The sequence below is a fragment of the Artemia franciscana genome, unplaced genomic scaffold (genome assembly GCF_032884065.1).
Source record: "Artemia franciscana unplaced genomic scaffold, ASM3288406v1 Scaffold_1017, whole genome shotgun sequence".
Taxonomy (NCBI): Eukaryota; Metazoa; Arthropoda; class Branchiopoda; order Anostraca; family Artemiidae; genus Artemia; species Artemia franciscana.
The window spans coordinates 193,081-211,938 of record NW_027062724.1 but is presented as its reverse complement, the minus strand read 5'-3'; the positions used below and the strand labels follow the sequence as shown (position 1 = coordinate 211,938).

Genomic DNA, 18,858 nt, shown 5'->3' with positions numbered 1-18,858 from the left:
TCATTTGCAAGCAGCTCACTAATCAGTAGATCCTTGTCTTTTGTACCATTAATATTAAGAAACACAAAGCTAAACGGAGTTTGAGCATTCATTTATTAGCAGTGTTGAGAGCCGATCAGAGAACTTTCCACTTCAGACTAAAACTTGTGTATTCCATAGTACAATTTTTATATTTTGGCGAGGGTTGGCAAGGGTTTTCCTTGGAATTCAAATGAGGGCCAGAACATCTGGAACACTTGGGATGTGCAGGTGAGAGGGGAAAAGCTCCAATCAGGTTATAAGTACTTTGACAGCGAAAGCATCAACAAGGAATGGATTGAAAAGGCATAGAGCGAAAAATTTCGTACCGAATACGGATTCCCGACTCCAGTACCGCGTTAAAAGCGGCTTTGTCGATAAAGTCGAAGAGAAAAGTGCGAAAATTGCCGATTTGATTAGCATTAATAAGTCCCTCTACTGAGGCCTCTAAATCAGCTCTATAAAAGTTATGGGGTATTTCACGGACAACTGCTAAAGGCTTACTATCAATTACTTTGGTTTCAACGTTTGGAATGGAGCTAGTAACAGCTGCAGCCAGCGTGTCGGCTGACTGCTTATCACGTACCATCACAACCCAGCTTCTGCTTTGTGGCTTATATTTTAGAGTTACCATCCCGTCGTGACCATCCAACGCTTCGAAGATCTTCATGCGAAGGATAGGGTCGCTAAGCTCCGGGGGTGGGTTTCTCACAACGACAGTGTAGGACGGTTATTTTGTATTTTGAGTATGGGCTACAAGCTTAGAATGTCCCTCAGTAGCCTTGGACACAATATCACGCAGCTGTTCAAGACAAGAGTTCACCTTTGCGCTGAAGGTACTGAAGGCATCAACAGGGATCATTGACACTTCTTTGGGACATTTATTAACAAAGTCAGGAAGCTTCATGTTCTGGGAATCGTACTTTACAAGCGAAGAAATAATGTCTGAAGCACAGTTCAATGCAGCATTGGCTCTTATGCGCTTCGATAGGACTTCTCTCGGAAAAAGCTTTAAAAAAGCCTTTTACGGGTCTCAAAAAGAGAAGAAGACTCGAAGAAATCGGCCACGTACTCTTTTATCGTATCGGGCTAAACTCTTTTCTGTACAAGCACAGGATAGGATTGTAGAAAAGTTCATCTTCGCACCAATTACCAGTTCCCATTTTCTCTAGATTGAAGGTTCAGTTGCGAGAGAAGTAAGGGAAGCGTTAGAGGCTGTCTACCTTGTCCTCGCAATTTAAGGAACAAGCCCGGTGGGTATCAAGGCTCTTGCAAACTGCTCTCTCCCACCCTTCTGCTTACTTCTCTCCTCTCACCTTTATCGTAAAGTAATTGTCTATAATATCGGAAATTATAATTACTTTCGCGACTGTTTACACCTGACCTATATCATATATAGGTCATGAAAATATCAGTGAGAGAATCATCAGTTCCCAAGGGAATTTTCACTCAAGTTTCAAAATAATCCGCTTATTTATAATTCTTTGGTCACTGAATTAATTATTATGAAAATATTGGCTATGGGTCAGGTAATGACAATAATCCTTTACCAAATATTAATGATAGGTTCAATCCAAAAAGAGGTCCTCACACCTTGAACTCTGAATCAATGCTATGTTAGTAACAATATAATGTAATAACAATATAAGTGCCAGACTTTGGTAAAACTCCCTGAAAATTCCCATAAACGTTTCCCGACTTTTGAAAAACATTCAATTTATTTTTTCTTACTCTTGAAAAACCTCTGACAATCGTGTATATGAAGATCTGATTTATGAAAACTCGATTCACGAGTCTGATGTTTGTTTGTTTAACTTTAAGCATGTTTTGCGTGTCTGAATTTTGAAAAAAAAGCTATTCTGTTGTAATGTTTTGAAGACTGAATTTTTTTCTTTTTTTTAACTGAAAAATTTTTTCTTACTTGAAAAAGAGTTCCATTCATGTGCCTCTGGCACTTGAAAAAAGCTTTTTTCGGGTTTTTCACCTTTTAAAAAAAACCTGTTCTTATTTCTTATTTAAGAAAAAACTCATTCACGTCACTGACTTAAAAAAAAATCAGTAATAAAAAAAAAATAGTGCAACAAGCTTGAAAGCTTACCGTATTTGGTATTAATAAATAAAGAAAGAATTTCGAATCAAAATAGTAATGAAGAAAAATCTTGAAGAAAAACAATCACGAAGGAACAAATCTTGAGGGAAATAAAATATCGAAGACAACAAAATTGTTAAAAATCTTGTCGAAAAATTTTTTTTGGACATCTTAATTTTTTTGAAAGTAAAAAATCTTATTCACATGTTTGACATTTTAAAAAAGTATTATTTGCATGTTTTTAACTTCGGAAAAATTCTGTTCCTCCATCTAAGACTAAGGTAAAAACCACTGAAAATTCCAATTTCCCTCTCTGACATTTGACAAACAACCAAATTTTGTTTTTCAAACTCCCTAAATCCTGTTCTTATGTCTCAGAATTTAGTAAAAGCCTCTAGACATTTCAATTCACGTGTCTCTAAATATAAAAAAACACTCATCTATCTTTCTCTGTTTCCTAAAATCCTGTTAATGTGTCTCTGAATTATAAATAATTTTTTCACGTGTCTCTCACCTAAAAATAAAATCTTTTTATGTATTTGACCTTTATCTAAAATCCTATTTTTCTCTCTCAGACTTAAGGAAAAAAAATTAAAATTCACATTCACGTGTCTTTATTAAAAAAAAATGGTTATATTTGCAACTTTTCAAAAAAAGCATTTTTTGCATGTTTCCCTCACTTTGAAATTCTCTTTTTGGCTTGTTAATCTTTTAGTTAAAAAGAAACTCTTCATTATTCATCATTCTATGTCTTTTTCAGCATTTAGCCGAAAATGTCTCTAACAACCATCATTTTAAATCTTGTTTTACTCATAGCCAAACAATGTCTCTAATATCAATCATTCTTAGTTTTTGTTAAGTATTAAGACTAAAATTTCTCTGATACAAATTCATTTTAGTCTTGTATAGCGTTTAGCCAATAACATCTCTAATGTCTAGTATTCTTAGTCTTGTTCAATGTTTAGTAAAATAATGCCTCTGATGTCTTTAATTTTTATTTTTGCTTAAATATAGGTCAAAAAAGTCTCTGAAATCCATATATTTTAGACTTATTTAGCTAGCTTTTGGCTGAATAAAGTCTCTAATGTCCGTAATTTTTAGTCTTATTTAGCCATTAGCCAAAATGTGTCTCTAATGTCCATTATTTAAAGTCTTTTACACTTTTTAGTTACAAAGTGTCTCTAACGTCCATTATTTTTTGTCTTGCTTTACTACAAGCCTAACTAAGAAATATCATTGATGTCTCTTATTTTTGCTTTGTTTAGCTTTTAGCAAAACAAATGTTTCTAACGTATATCATTTTTAGTTCTATTTTTCTTTTAGCTGAAAATTTGCCTAATGTCCATTTTTCTTGTGTTGTTTTGCAATTAGCTGGAAATTGTCTCTAATTTGTTATATTTTTAGCTTTGTTCAGTTTTTACCAAAAAATATATTATTTTTGCTCTTGTTTAGCTTTTTGTCAAAAAATTTTCTGATGTCAATTAGTTTTAGCCTCGTTCATCTTTTGCCTAAACTCTGATGTTCCTTATTTTCTTATTTTGCTTAAATTAATTATATTTTAATTAATTAAAATTAATTATATTATATATTTAATTTTCTTATATTTTCTTAAATTAAATTAAATATTGTCGTTTTCCCAATTTGATCATCTGGGGAGGAGTGGGGAGACGGTTGAGTCGGAAAAAATAGAAAAATAGGGGAAATAGAAATTTGGGGGAGTTGGGAAGGGGAGCCTAAAATCTTTGAAAACGCTTAGAGTGGAGGGATCAGGATGAAACTTGGTGGGATAAATAGACAGAAGTTCTAGATACGTGATTGACATAACAGAAGCAAATCTTCTCTATTTGGAGGAGTTACGGGGGGGGGGTTAATTCTGAAAATTTAGAAAAAATTAGGTACTTGTAACTTTTGAAGTAGTGATTGGATCTTAATGAAATTTCATATTTAGAAGGACCTCGTAACATAGATTTCTTATTTTACATTTTGACCAGATCCAGAGTCATTTGGGGGGGGGAGTTTGGGGGAACCGGAAATCTTGGAAAACACTTAAAGCGTTGAGATCAGGATGAAATTTGATGGGAAGAATAAAAACAAGTCCAATATACGTTACTGACATAACTCGCTGCACCGGATCCACTCCAGATCCGGTGACATTGGGGGGAGGTAGGGGGAAGGGGACCAAAAATATTGGAAAACGCTTAGAGTGGAGGGATCGGGATAAAATTTGGCGGGAAAAATAAGCATAAGTCGGAAAAATTAGAAAAAATGAGGTGATCAGATCTTATTGAAATTTGATATTAGGAAGGATCTTGTGCCTTAGCGCTCTTTTTTAAATCCTGACCAGATCTGGGTGCATTGGGGGGAGTTGGAGGGGGTAACCAGAATTCTTGGAAAACGTGAAAATTGAGGTATCACTATCTAACGAATGGGTGATCGGATCTCAATAAAAACTGATATATAGAAGGATTTCATGTCTCAGAGGTTCTATTTTCAATTCGAATCGGATCTGGAGATATAAGGGGTTGGAGGGGGAAAACAGAAATCGTGGAAAACGCTTAGAGTAGAGAGATCGGGATGAAACTTGATGGGAAGAATAAGCACAAGTTTTAGATGCGTGACTGACATAAATAGAACGGCTATGATCTCTTTGGAGAAGCTGGGGGGTGTTGATTTGGAAAAATTAGAAAAATTGAGGCATATGTAACTTAAGAACAGGTGACCGGATCTTTATGATATTTGATATTTAGAAGAAACTCATGTCTTAGAGCTGTTATTTCAAATCCCAACCAGATCTGTTGACATTGGGGGGAGTTGAAGGGGGAAACCAGAAATCTTGGAAAACGCTTAGAGTGGAGAATTCGGGATGAAACTTGGTGGGTAAAATAAGCAAATGTCATAGATACATGATTGACGTAACCGTACTGGATCCACTCTTTTTTGGGGAGTTAGGGGGTGGGGTTCAGTGCTTTGGCAAGTTTGGTGCTTCTTGACGTGCTAGGACGATGAAATTTGGTAGGCCTGTCAGAGAGCTGCACAAATTGACTTGATAAAGTCGTATTCCCCGATATGACCATCTGAAGGGCTGAATGGAGAGGAGAAATTGGAAAAAATGAGGTATTTATAAGTTACGAGTGGGTGATCGGATCTTAATGAATTTCGATATTTAGAGGGACCTCGTGACTCAGAGCTCTTATTTTAAATCCTGACCGGTATTAAGCCTCTGATTTTCCTTTTAAATCAATCTACTGATTCTTAGAATTTTGCTAGAGCTAATACCATATGAGCTCTTGGCTCTTCCGGCCTTGTTACAAGTGCAACACGAGCTCTTAGCTCTGGTTGTTTTTGATTTTAGACCAAAGCACTTCGTATCAAAGGAGTTGTCGGAGAAACTTTGAAAAGGGCTCTTTTGATTGAAAATTGAAAGGGCTAGTGCCTTTTTAATTGTCGAAATTGATTGGAGGCTATCTAAGCCCCTCTCACGCCTACGATTTACCCAAACACATCCAATCAAAGCTTTGAGATAACCATTTTGTTCAAAGTAGTCGAAAGGTCTCGAAATTAAATATTTGATGCTGACCACCCCATAAAGTCTTCAAGACAAGGGTTGTTAGGTATGCCCTAGGGGCATGTAAGGATGGGAGGTCTGGTTATCGCCCCACACCTCGTATTTTCCCGAAGGGAATCTGATAGAAATTTTGAGTTGGCCATTTGTTGTCGTAGATATATCGAAAAAGGCTCAATCGATTGGAAAACGAAAGGGTAAGTGCCCTTCTTAATATTCAACTGTGATTGGAGGACAACTAACACTTCTCTCATGCTTACCATTTTCCCTGACACATGTAATAAAAATTTCAATTACCCATTTTGTTCAGCGTAAATGAAAGGCCCGAAAATTATGTCTTTAAGGATGACAACACCTCAGAGTCTTCAGAGTAAACTAGGAAGAATTATACTAAGAAAATTCATAATTTTTTGTAGGTTATGGCTTGCTAATATATAAAATATATATAGAAAGGAAAATCTTATCAAATTCGATAGGGATTCATTGGATTTGTAATCAGAAGTTGTAATGCTCTTTTTAAGGTTCAGAGTAACTAGAGGCTGGAATTCCCCCCCTCCCTCCTCCAACCTCGTATTTTTCTGTATGTATCTGATAAAATTGGATAGTTTTTGAAAGCAAAAATAAAATCAAACTCTGTATTTTCTTCCAAGTTCAAGTATTCCTTGCCTCCGTTTTTCTATTGCATTATTTTATATGGCTAATTATGAGACGGAAATTTTGTTATCTTAGAAACTTCAAAAAGAGCTCATTCGATTGGACGTTCAAAGGGCTAGCGCCCTTTTAAATAGTCAAAAGTAATTAGAGAGCAAATAACATCTCCTCCCAAACCCACCATTTCCCCAAACGCATCCAACCATAATTTTTAGATAGCCAGTTTTTTCAATGTAAATGAAAAGTCTTGAAATTATATATTTGACGATGACGAAAAAAACACCCCAAAGCCCTTAGGACAAGGGTTGTAAGTTATGCCCTGGGCCATATAGAGTAAATATAGAAAGGGTGATCGTATAAACTTCGGAGGGGGCTCATTGGATTTGCAGTAATATAGTAAATAGGGTTTCTGCTCTATCTAACTCATCCATTTAATTTACATCATTTTAAGTCCATTTTGCATCATTCTGACATCAAATTTTGCATATTTTCAACATTTTCTATCCCTAAATTCAAAATGAAAGCAAGTCTTTGGAAATCAAATTTGGTTTCATTTTTATACCTTTTCACAATGTAAAAACGGGTACTAAACGTCATAGAGGTCACCCTATCAATTTACCGCATTTTCAAAGGAATTTAAACAATTCTAAATAAAAATATCCAGTTTCGCATCCTGAGCTTCAAGATCAAAACAGGCCTTGTGGAATAGGAATTTTATATTTAATTTAAAAAAAATATGTTTCTATATATTCTAATCTTCTTATACTGCTGATAAAATGTAACAGTTTAATATGATTTAATATTTAGTGGATAGTTCGATGTCAATATCTAAATAATGTATACTATCTTTATTTTTTCTTCCAATAACCTTTAGATTCGTATCTTTATCTAATTTATTTAATTTATTTAGCGTCAAAACACTTAGACTGCTTTAGCATCAAAACACTTAGGTGCAAATAGATCAGCCATTTCACCTTTAAAATCAATAATGATAATGATTTTTGTTTCGTATTTAGTTGTAACAGATTTTATTTCTGTGATTGTGCATTCCATTTCAATGTCAAAATCTTCTTTCCTAATAGTTCCATAATATTTATTTTCCATTTTAATTTCGCTTAAACGTTTCAATATTTATTAGTTGCTAATTCTATTAAACAAATTGCCAAACCGAAGATATTTTATATTTTAACATATAATATCAATGACTTCCTTATATATTATCAATATATATTATCAATAAGACCTTATATATTATTAATGACTTCCATGATTGCTTATATTTCTGAAAGTATGATGTTTTAAATGTTATATGGACTAGCAGGTACTTGATCTAATAAAAAATCACATCAGCAATTGATCAGCTTCGATAAATATTCGATTCATGCTTTGAAACATCAAAACAAAATGGGGAGGAGAGGGGGTTGTAGTCAACTTAAAATACATATTTTCAGACCTTTCAATTACCTTGAACAAACTGGCTATCTAGAAATGTTTATTGGATGTGCTTGGGGAAATTTTGGGCGTGGGAGGAGAGGTTTGTTACCCTTGAATCACTTTCAGCTATTTATTAAGGCACTAGAGCTTTGAACTTACAATCAAATGACCTCTCTTTGAAGTTTTTACGATAACAAAAAAATCATCTCAAACCTGTTATCAGATGAACTCGGGAAAATTCAAGATGAGGAGAAGGGAGGGGGTATTCCACCCTCCAACCGCTCTGAATTTTAAAAAGGGGATTAGAACTACTGTTTACCAATTCAATGAGTCCTTATTGAATTTTACGCGATCGCACTTTCTATATATACCTCATATATCCCCATGGTATAACCTAAGACCCTTGTTCTGAGGGCTGTAAGGGGTTTGTCATCATTAAAGACATAATTTCTTGGCCTTTCATTTACGTTGAAGAAAATGGCTAACTCAAAATTTTGATTAGATGAGTCAGGGAAAATGGTGAGAATAAGAAGAGGGTTAATTGCCCTCCGGTAACTTTCGACTATTAAAAAGGGAACTAACCCTTTTAATTTCCAATCGAAGGAGACTTTTTCGAAATATATAGAACAAATTGCCAACAAAAAAATATATACAACAAAACAAAATGTGTTTTTGTTTTGTTTTTTTGTCTCTCAATGCCTCTGCGCCTGATTGTATGTGCCTGTGTGTTAGACTTTGATTGGTTGTATGTGTGTTTTTTTCCTCTTTGTGTTTGTGTCCCTACCCTTGTTCCTTTGGGTTTAACTGTAAGCGTGAACCTTTTTGACTGACTTTTTGTGGTTGTGTGTCTGTACGTGTTTTTTCCTTTGTGCGGTTGTGTCTTCCTCTCCGTGCCTGTTTGTCTAACGTTGTGTTTGAGTGTTTGTATGTGTGACTTTGGGTGGTTGTTTGTGCCTGCGTGTCTTTTCCTTCGTGTTTTTGTCTATATCTCCGTGCCTATATGTCTGACTTCGTGTTATTTTCCTTCTGCGTGTTTTTGTCTCTTTCCCCGTGCTTTTGTGTCTGACTGTGTGTGTGCCTGTGTTTGTGACTTTATATGGTTGTGTTTTTGTGTGTGTTTTTTGCCTCTCTAGTTCAAGTGTTTGACTAAGGCTGTATATGTGGGTCGGTGTGTGTGAATTTTTCGTCTGTGTGATGTCTTCTCTCCCCTTGTGCCTGTTGGTCTGACTGTGTGTGTGTCTGTGTGTTTTACTTTGTATGGCTGTGTGTGTGTTTGTTTTTGTGTGTGTTTGTGAGTTTTCCCTCTGAGTTTTTGTCTCTCCCTTCATGCCAGTTTGTCTTACTGTGTGTGTGTGCCTTTGTTTTCTACTTTCAGTGGTTGTGTTCGTGTGAGTGTTTGTGCGTGTATATTTTTATTTCTGTCTTTTGTCCCTATCTCTGTGGCTCTGTGTTTGATTTTGTTTGTGTGTATGTCAGTGCGTCTGAATTTATGTGTTTTTCTTATGTTTGTGTGTGTGCTTACCTCATTTTGTTTTTGTCTCTCCATTCATGCCTGTTTTTCTGATTGTGTAAACCAACTGTTTGTTTTACTTTGCCTGGTTGTGTTTGTGTGTGTGTGTGTTTGTGTGTGTCTGTGAGTGTGTGTGTGTGTGTGTGTCCGTGTTCTTGCGTGTGTGTGTAGGTGTGTTGTTTTTGTGTGTTCCATTTTTTTTATTGTTTCTCTCTGCACCTATGCGTTTGACTGTGTTTATGTGTATGCCATTGTGTCTGACTTTGTTTGGTTTTGTATATATGTGTGTGTGTGTGTTTGAGTGTGGGAGTTTCCCTCTTTTTGTTTTGTCTCTCGCTCCTCTTGCCGGTGTGTTTGACTATGTGTGTGCTTCTCCGTCTTAATTTGGGTGGCTGTGAGTTTACGTGTTTGTGTGTCTTTTCCTCCTTTGTGTTTTGTCTTTCTACATGCCTTTGTGTCTGAGTTTGTGTATGTGCCTGAGTGTTTGAATTTGTTTAGTTGTGTTTTTGCATGTGTGTGTTTTCTATTTCTTTGTTTTTGTGTCCCTTCATGCCTGTGTGCCTGCCTGTGTCTGCCTGTGGGTTTGACTTTGTGTGTGTGATTGTTTGTGTATGTTTGGGTTTGTGTTTGCTTGTGTGTCTTTTCCCCTTTGTGTGTTTTTATCTCTCCCTCCATATCTTTGTGTTTTAACGTGTCTGTGCCTGTGTGTTTGACTTTGTGTGGTTTTGTACGTGTGTGTGTGTTTCTGTTTGTGAGTGTTTCATTCTTTTTCCTCTTGTGTTTTTGTTTTTCTCTCTCTGCCCTTGTGTCTGACTTTGTTTGTATCTGTGTGTCTGACTTTTGTTGTTGTCAATGTGTATGTGTGTGTTTGTTTGTGTTTGTATGTGTATATGCGTGTTTGTGTATATGTTTGTGTGGCTGTGTTTGTGTGTGTGTGTTTGTGTGTGTGTTTATGTGTTTGTGTGTGTGTGTGTGTTTGTGTGTGTATGTATGTGTGTGTGTGTGTGTATGTATGTGTGTGTCTGTTTGTGTGTGTGTTTGTGTTTGTGTTTATCTGTGTGTTTGCAGGTTTTTCCTCTGTGTTTATTTTTATCTCTCTCACCGTGCCCGTGTATCTGACTGTGTGTGCCTATGTGCCTGACTTTGTGGTTGTGTTTCCGTCTGTGTTTTTTTGTTTCTCTCTCCGCACATGTTGTGTTTATTTTTGCGTTTTTCCCCGTTTGGTTTTGTTTCTCTCTCATTCTTTCACCATGCCTATTTGTCTAACTTTTTGTATTCAAAGTGTCTAACTTTGTGCGATTCTGTGTGCATGTGTGTGCATGTTTTTTCCTCTTTGGGCTTTTGTCTATTTCTGCGTGCCTGTGTATCTCATTTTGTGTAGTTGTGTGTGTGTTTGTTTCTCCATCTGTGTGTTTTTGTTTCTTTCTCCGTGTTTGTTCTTCTGACTCTGCATTTGGCTTGTATATGACTTTGTCTGGATGTGTATATGGTTGTGTGTATTGTTTTCCTCTGCCTTTTTTTTATCTTACTCTCCGTGCTTTTGTGTCTGACTGTGTATGTTCCTTTGCATCCAATTTTGTGTGCGTTAGTTTTCCCTCTCTATTCTTTTGTGTCCCCCCCTCCATGCCTGTGTCTCTGACTATGTTTGTATAACAGTATGTCTTTCTTTTTATGGTTGTGTCTGTGTATGTGAGTTTTTATGTAAATTTGCGTTTGTTTTTGTGTGTGTTTGTTTGTGTGTTTTCTTCTATGTGTTTTGGCTTCTCCCCTCGTACTTGCTTGTCTGACTTTGTGTGTGTCTGAGTTTTATTGTGTTTGTTTGCGTATCTGTGTGTCTCTGATTGTGTATTTTTTATGTGTGTGTTTTCTCTTGTGTGTGTTTTTGTCTCTCTCTCTCTCTCTGCCTATTTGTTTGACTGTGGTTGCGTGTGTGCCAGTGTGTCTGACTTCATATAGTTTTTCATTTGTGTGTGTATCTGTGTGTAAGTGTGAGTTTCCTCTCTGTGTATTTTTTGTTTTTCCCTTCGTGTCTGTTTTTCTGACTGTGTTTGTGCCTGTTAGTTTTACTTTGTGTGGTTTATGTGTGTGTATATCTGTTTTTTTGTGTGTGCTTATAGGTGCGGTTTCCCTTGTACGTGTTTTGTCTCTCTCTTTCTCTCAAACAGTCTGTGTTTGACTGTGTTTTCTTGTATGCCAGTGTGTTTGATTTTATGTAGTTGTTTGTTAGCGTTTGTATGTGTTTGTGTGTATATGAGAGAGAGTTTTCACTCTGTGTGTTTTTGTCTTTCCCCTCATGCCTGTTTTACAGACTGAGTGTAAGCCTATGAGATTTAGTTTGTGTGGTTTTGTTTGTGTATTTCTTTGAGTGTATGTGTTTATGTGTTTTTCCATATGTTTTTTTGTCTCTCTCTGTCCTTGCCTATGTGTTTGACTAGGTTTGCGTGTAGTGCAGTCTGTCTGATTTTTTGTAGTAGTGTGTCTTTTTGTCTCTCCCCTGGTGTCTCTATGTTTCACTGTGTGTGTTCTTGTGTGTCTGACTTTGTTTGGCTGTGTATGTGCGTGTGTTCTTTTGTGTGTTTTTCCTCTGTGTGTTTTGTCTTTCTCCATGCCTTTGTAAGTGAGTGTGTATTTGTGGCAGTGTGTTTGAGTTTGTGAGGTGGTGAGTTTTCGTCTCTGATTATTCCCTCTGTGCTTTTTGTCTCTCCTTCATGCCTGTGTGAGTGTTTGTGTGAGTGTTTTTGTTTTGGTATGTCCCTCTGTGTGTTTTTGTTTCTCACCTATGCCTGTGTGTCTAGCTGTGAGTTTGCCAGTTTGTATGTTTGGTTGTGAGTTTGTTTTTGTGTATCTCTGGGTGTGTATTTGTGTTTGTGTCTTTTTCTATTTGTGTGTTTTTGTCTCTCCCCCCGTGCCTTTGTGTTTGACTCTGTTTTTGAATTTTTGAGGTTGTCTGCGTATGTTTGTGTGAGTGTGTTTGTGAATGCTAATTATGTTTGAGCATGTTTGTGTGTGTTTTTGTCTTTCCATCTGTGTTTTGTCTCTCCCCTATACCTGTTTGCCTGACTGTCTGTGTGCCTGTTTGTCTGACTTTGTGTGGTTGTCTTTGTTTGTGCTTTTGTGTATATATGGGTGTGTGTTTTTTCCTTGTGCGCTTGTTTGTCTCTCGCTCAATGCCTGTGTGCCTGTCTGTGTCCTTGTATCTGACCGAAGGGTTCCAAAGGAGCAGTCTTAGTTGTGCACAGTAATTTGACTTTGTGTGGTTTTGTTCGGGCGTCTGTTTGTGTGTTTATATATGTGTATATGTTTGTTTGTATGTATGAACTTATGTCATTCCCTCTTTGAGTTTTATCTCTTCCCCATGTCTGTTTGTCTGATTGTGTCTGTGCTTGTGAGTCTGAATTGTATATTTTCTCGTTAAAAATCATACAATAAACCAATTGTCTCATGTTTTCAAAGGCCAGCCTTTCTTGATACACCACCTCAATTCCCGCCAACCTGTCAAATTATCACTGACCATCTAGCACTTTTCGGCATCCTCTCATCAATTCTAAGACATAATTCAGGCATTTTCCTGTTAATAATTCTAGATTTAATTCAAGCAAGCTACCCTCAATGTGATAAACCATATCCATTCACGTCACTATTTCACAATATGAATGGTCCTCTGGCCTCCTTTGGTCAGTAAGACACGCAAAGGAAGACACAGGCACTGAGAGAGAAACAAACATGCACAGAAGGACAAAAACACACTTACCCACATACACAAACACACACACACACACACACATATATATATACATATATATATATATATATATATATATATATATATATATATATATATATATATATATATATATATATATATATATATATATATATATATATATATATATATATATATATATATATATATCGATGGTTGATACGAAAAATTAAACTGGGTAAATTTTATTTTCTTTGAAGAGGAACAGAGGTTCAAATTTGTGGTGTATAAATTGTTATCAAGACTGAGAATTTCTGGTTAATGTGTTTTTCTGAGTTTCAGCTACTATTAAGGCATACTGCTCCTTATATACTGATCGCGACTGATCAGTGTTTGACAAACACAAATAAATAAAGCATTATTTTACTTTTTTCACTATGTTAATAAAAAGAACGAACAAAAATGATAATAAATACTTTTTCCACAATATATATTTGAAAAAAATGCAAAGAGTTTAATTAAAACAAAAATGAACAGAAACAAGTCAAACAATCTTCCAGACCTGAAGCTACCACAAATCACCATGTTAAATAAATAAAACCCAAAAAAACAGAGATTATATCATATTTCCGATTTAAACTAAATAGGCAGAAAATTATAGAGTCTGCTAGTCAAATGAAATTTATGTTTCCATAATTTTCCGATATCTGACATTCAGGCTAGAAAATCGACTACTGACATTTGTTTTAATTTGAAGTACACCTGCTTATTGAGTAATGGCTTAGAGAATGCTGCATGATAATATTGGGAGTTGCTCTTAACTCATTTCTTACCTAATAGTCTTTTTCACACATATAATAATAATAATAATAATTTATTTGTTACCAGCTTGTTTTGACAATTTAAGCGGAGTAAAAACATTAAGGAAAGAAAAACAAAATAACACAAACAATACAATTAATACAGTCTAATCAAAGGGCAGTAAGGACCCAAGTGTTGACAGGCCTCAGAACCTAATCTAGCATAGAGTTTTTTATAAACAAAAATAATATCAGTGGCACAAAACTTTCTGATAATCTTTTGATTTCTATAGGAACACGGCAAATACAATAAATATTTACAATAACGAAAATACAGAACTCTTATACCTTGCAAATCTTGATTATTAAAAACGGGTGCAAACCGGTAAGAAACAATATAGATTAGATTCAGATTCATTTATTCAAACATTCATATTCATCAAAATCTTCAACTTGCCCAAATGGAGAGACAAGCTCGACTACTGGGCAAGACATATAAACAAAATTTAACAATCCTCATTGATACAGAACAAACAAAAAATGAACCACTATTTTATCAATAAATAAAAAAAGAGTATCTTTAATGAGAGTATTTAAGATGGAGTAAGTGGAATGAGAACAAAATAAAATGAAAAATAAAGAATAACAAATTTTTACCAACCGTTCTTGCAAGCAGATTCCATTATATAACTTTTTAATCGTCTCTTGAAAGATCCTTTTGGTAACTCAACAAATTTATTTAATGAATATTTGTTGGCTATTGGTGGGATCATATACCGGAGGTTGAAACGGGATCTTTCATTTTTCACCAGAGGTAGTTTGTATGGGTTAACAGATCTAGTTATCAGTGAATTTTGATATTTGGACAGTAAATTCTGGTCAAAAAAGAAATTATGGACATGTTGAATCTTAAAAAACCAACTAGATAATAGGAGATGAGATTTCTGTGTAAGAGTCATTATGTCTAGAAACAGGTAAGAGGTACGTGTTTAAGAATGGATATATGTACTCCTCGGGTGTTGTAAAAACTTATCTAGAATTCGAATAGCTTTGTTTTGCAGGGTTTGTAGTGGTTTAATATGTGATTTAAAAGTCAGCAAAAATATAGCTGAGCAATATTGGATTTGTGCATCAATTAGGCAAAAATATAGGATTCTTAGAACCTTATATGAGAATAAAAATTTTAGTCGTTGGAGCAAACCTATATATCTTGATAATTTTAGTCTCAACAACGAAATATGTGTTTTAAAATTCATGGTAGGGTCAAAAACGTTACCTAAATATTTTGCTGTGTATACTCTTTTGATTTCATGAAAAGTATCAATGGTAATTTCATTCAGAGAAATATTTTTCAACTTTTGATTTGATCTTCTATAAATAATAAATTCTGTTTTAACAAAATTAGGGACAAGTTTGTTAATTTGGAACCAATTTGTGTTGGATTTTGCAACTTCAATCAATTTTTCTTTCAGTGCATCTAATGTTGGTGCTGTTAAACTTGCTGCAGTATCATCCACAAACATAATTGTTAATGCATTTTCAGTAGTAGAATTAGGGAGATCATTTATATCTATTAAAAATAATAGAGGTCCTAAAATTGAACCTTGCGGTACACCAATATTATTATTCGATGTCTCAGACGAATATTTACCATCAATATCTACCACAAACCTTCGATTGTGCAGATATGATTTGATTAATTGTAAAGGTACTCCTCTTATTCCCGTATTTTCAAGTTTTTTAAATAGAATTTCGTGATTTAAAGTGTCGAAAGCTTTCTTAATATAAAAAAACAATGTAGCCGCTAAGCAATCATCATCTAAAGCATCATTAATGAAAAGATGTGTTGCGGCGACAGCATCTTCTGTCGATCTTTCTTTTAAAAAACCAAACTGGAACTTCGAAAAAAAATTTATCTTTTCCAGAAATGATGTAAGTCTATATTTCATTATTTTTTCAAAAACTTTAGCCAGTAGGGAAAGGAGTGCAATAGGACGATAATTATTGGGATCTTGAGCCTCCCCTTTTTTAAATATAGGGATTATTTTAGCCTTTTTCAGAAGATCAGGGAAGACACCATTTTTTATGCTCTTATTTATAACCTCTGCAAGAGGTTCATATATTACTCCTGATATTTTCTTTAAGAGATTTGTCGATATATCATCTACTGAAGCCGAATTTCCTCTCTTTAAATCACTAATAGCTTTTTGGCATTCATCAAATGATACTTGTAGCATATAAAATGATTTATCTTCGTTTTGGGGCATAAATTGTGTTTAATCTGATGGCATATCCAAAAGATCTCTAACCAATTCTACACTAATTTTACTGAAATTCTTAGCAAATAATTATGCGATATCCTTTTTTTCAGTTGATTCATCAGCGTCATTTCCATTATTAAGAAAAGTCGGTATTGCTCTTCGTTTATTTTTATTTAATTTATCACGCAATATTTCCCATATTTTCTGTTGGGACGCAGCTGAAGATATTTCCTTCTCATAATAATTTCTTTCACTTTCTCTCAAAGTTCTAGTCAGAGTGTTTTTGTACAGTTTGAATTTCTAGATGTATTCATCAGACGGATAGTTGCATTTAATTTTGTATAGTCTATTTTTTTCATTAATAGATTTTAACAGTCTCGGGGATATCCATAGTTTTTGTGGCATTGACTTGGGTGTTTTCCTTTTAACTTTCGGACATATATCATTATAAACATCATTAAATGATTTATAAAACATTTCCAATGCCTTGTTTGCATCCTCAGTACTGACTACTTCCTTCCAATCTATATCTTCTGGCTTAATAATTAAACGCGCTATTCATTCATCATTTATTTTACGACCTGTTTTTTTCACTACGTTTATTTTTTTTATCTGGCCAAATTAAATTCAGAAATTATCACACCGTGATCTGAAATATCGTTTAATATGACAAAAGTTGAAAAACAAATACTATTGGAAAAAATATTATCAATTAATGGTGCTCCAATATTCTCTATTCGAGTTGGAATCAAACATGATGGGAGCAGTCCTTGACAAAGCAATAGTTCTAAAAATTATCTTATCTTCGAATCATTTTGCTTTGCTTGAATTTTCATTAGGTCTAGGTTGAAATCACCAAAAATAAATATTTGCTTATTCATCTGTGATATTTTATTTAATAGAATTTCAAATTGCATCAAAAATTGATCTATACTTCCGGAAGGTGGGCGATATAAAGATATCATGATTGTTGATTTTTTATTAACTTCACATTCCAGAATACACGTTTCAAAAATCCTTCCTACATTCCAAATCATTAAGTCTCGTCTTATTTTCGATTTCAACTATTTTCTTAGGATAAATCCTAATCCACCATGCTGATGGTGTTTTCTACTCTCGTGAACAAAATCATAATCAAAAAACTTTACATCATTAATATTTCTATCATTTAAGAAAGTTTCGTTTACCGCTAAAGCTTCAATTTTATTTTTATTAATTATGTCATTTATGAACTCAATGCTATTAAGTAAACCTCTGCAGTTAAAGCTAGAAAAACGTACATTACTGCATGTGGGGATAGAATCATCCATAAATGAATATTTGTTTTTCGGGCTATCTTCCAAAATTACTGCTTCATCATCCTTCACAACTTTCAAGCATTCCAGTATATCAAAAGGATTTTCCTCTAACAGTTTAGTTCTGCTTGCAAGATCAGGTAAATTATGTAAACTCAATAACCTAAATCTACAAAAAAGCCTCACTCCAGTTAATCAATAATTTAACAAAAGACCACTCAAAAACGAAAACTAAGCTAATCACATATAACAACCGCATACGTCGGAGAAATACATTGTGTTTCGGTGGAGGTATGTTCATTCTTTTTCATTCAACAGAGAACACGCATATTTTGGCAACAATGTGGGCACACCAACACATATTTGCGCATTTATATAATAACTGTTATGAACAAATCCTAAAAAATCACTAATAATGAGAAAAAAAATAAAAAAAATAACTCAATTTATTCGACTGGTGGGACGTTATACCACTTCTTTTTTTGTTTCACTCCGTCTTGGTCTATGTAGCATAATGTGGGTGGTACCGTGGGTGGGATCCATGCAATAAAACCTTTATCCTTCATTTCTTTCTTTTTTTGATTCAGCGTAGCGCGAATCTCCCTGCAAGTTTTACTAACATCATCACTGAAGAAAACTCCATTGTAATTAACTTTTGTCGCTTTATCAAGGTCTTTTTTCCACGGCTGGTCACGTAATTGTTTATTCGCCTGAAGTACGGAGAATTTGTCATCCGAGTTCATGAGTCGTATTTTCAAAAATTTGTCATGTACTTCTTTAACTTCAAAATTAATTTTTAGTTGTAAGAAATTTACCAGCAAGTGTTCCATTTTCGTCGAGGCCTCCGGCACTGAGGCAGCCTTTAAATTCCAAGCAATAATGTTATCTTTCTTTTCCAAATTCTCTAATATGAGGACCTTATCAGTGAGAGGGCATAATCCATGGTTTTCTTTCATTCTTATATCTTTTAATTCTGCCTGAATCTTTGTAATTGTATCCGAGTGGGTAGCAGTTTTAATTTCAATATCATTCACTTTGGAAGTTAGACCACTAATGTCTGAACGGATTTCAGATAATTCAGATCTCAAACCTTGTATCTCCTCCCGCGTTGCTTTAACTGTTTCTAAAATCTGATGGACCGTACTGGTCAGTGCATCAATCGAATCACGTATTGTCCCTTCGGCTGTTGAATCTTGCACAGGTAATCGTGTGGATTCCATATCATTACGTCTCTTTTTCCTGGTCATAATAACTATTCACAGGTGTTCACAAGATTGGCATAAAATAAGTCAAAATGCGCGCTCTCCGATACTGAGATGTTAACTCGAGGAGAGCATTGAATGAACTGATGAACTGATGAACCGAATGATCGCAATATGTAGAATAAAGTCTAGATAAAGCCTTTCGTAAAAAGCCTTTGACTCACTGACCTTCTATCACTGGTGTTTAAAAACTGTTTTAACAGCGAGGTCTGATTACGTTTGTGCCTGTGTGTCTGACCTTCCGGTAATGCGTGGGTGTGTTTTTAAGCGTGT

The 18,858-nt window shown here is 34.8% G+C and overlaps 1 long non-coding RNA gene across 1 annotated transcript in view; it reads right to left on the bottom strand.

Moving 5' to 3' along the window:
• LOC136042290 (uncharacterized) overlaps window positions 1-17,993 on the bottom strand; it is a 42,872-nt gene extending 24,879 nt beyond the window's left edge. Inside the window, exon 1 of the long non-coding RNA XR_010621237.1 lies at window positions 17,309-17,993. This is a non-coding gene — a long non-coding RNA (uncharacterized LOC136042290). The remainder of the gene's footprint in view (window positions 1-17,308) is intronic.
• Window positions 17,994-18,858: the final 865 nt, after the last annotated feature.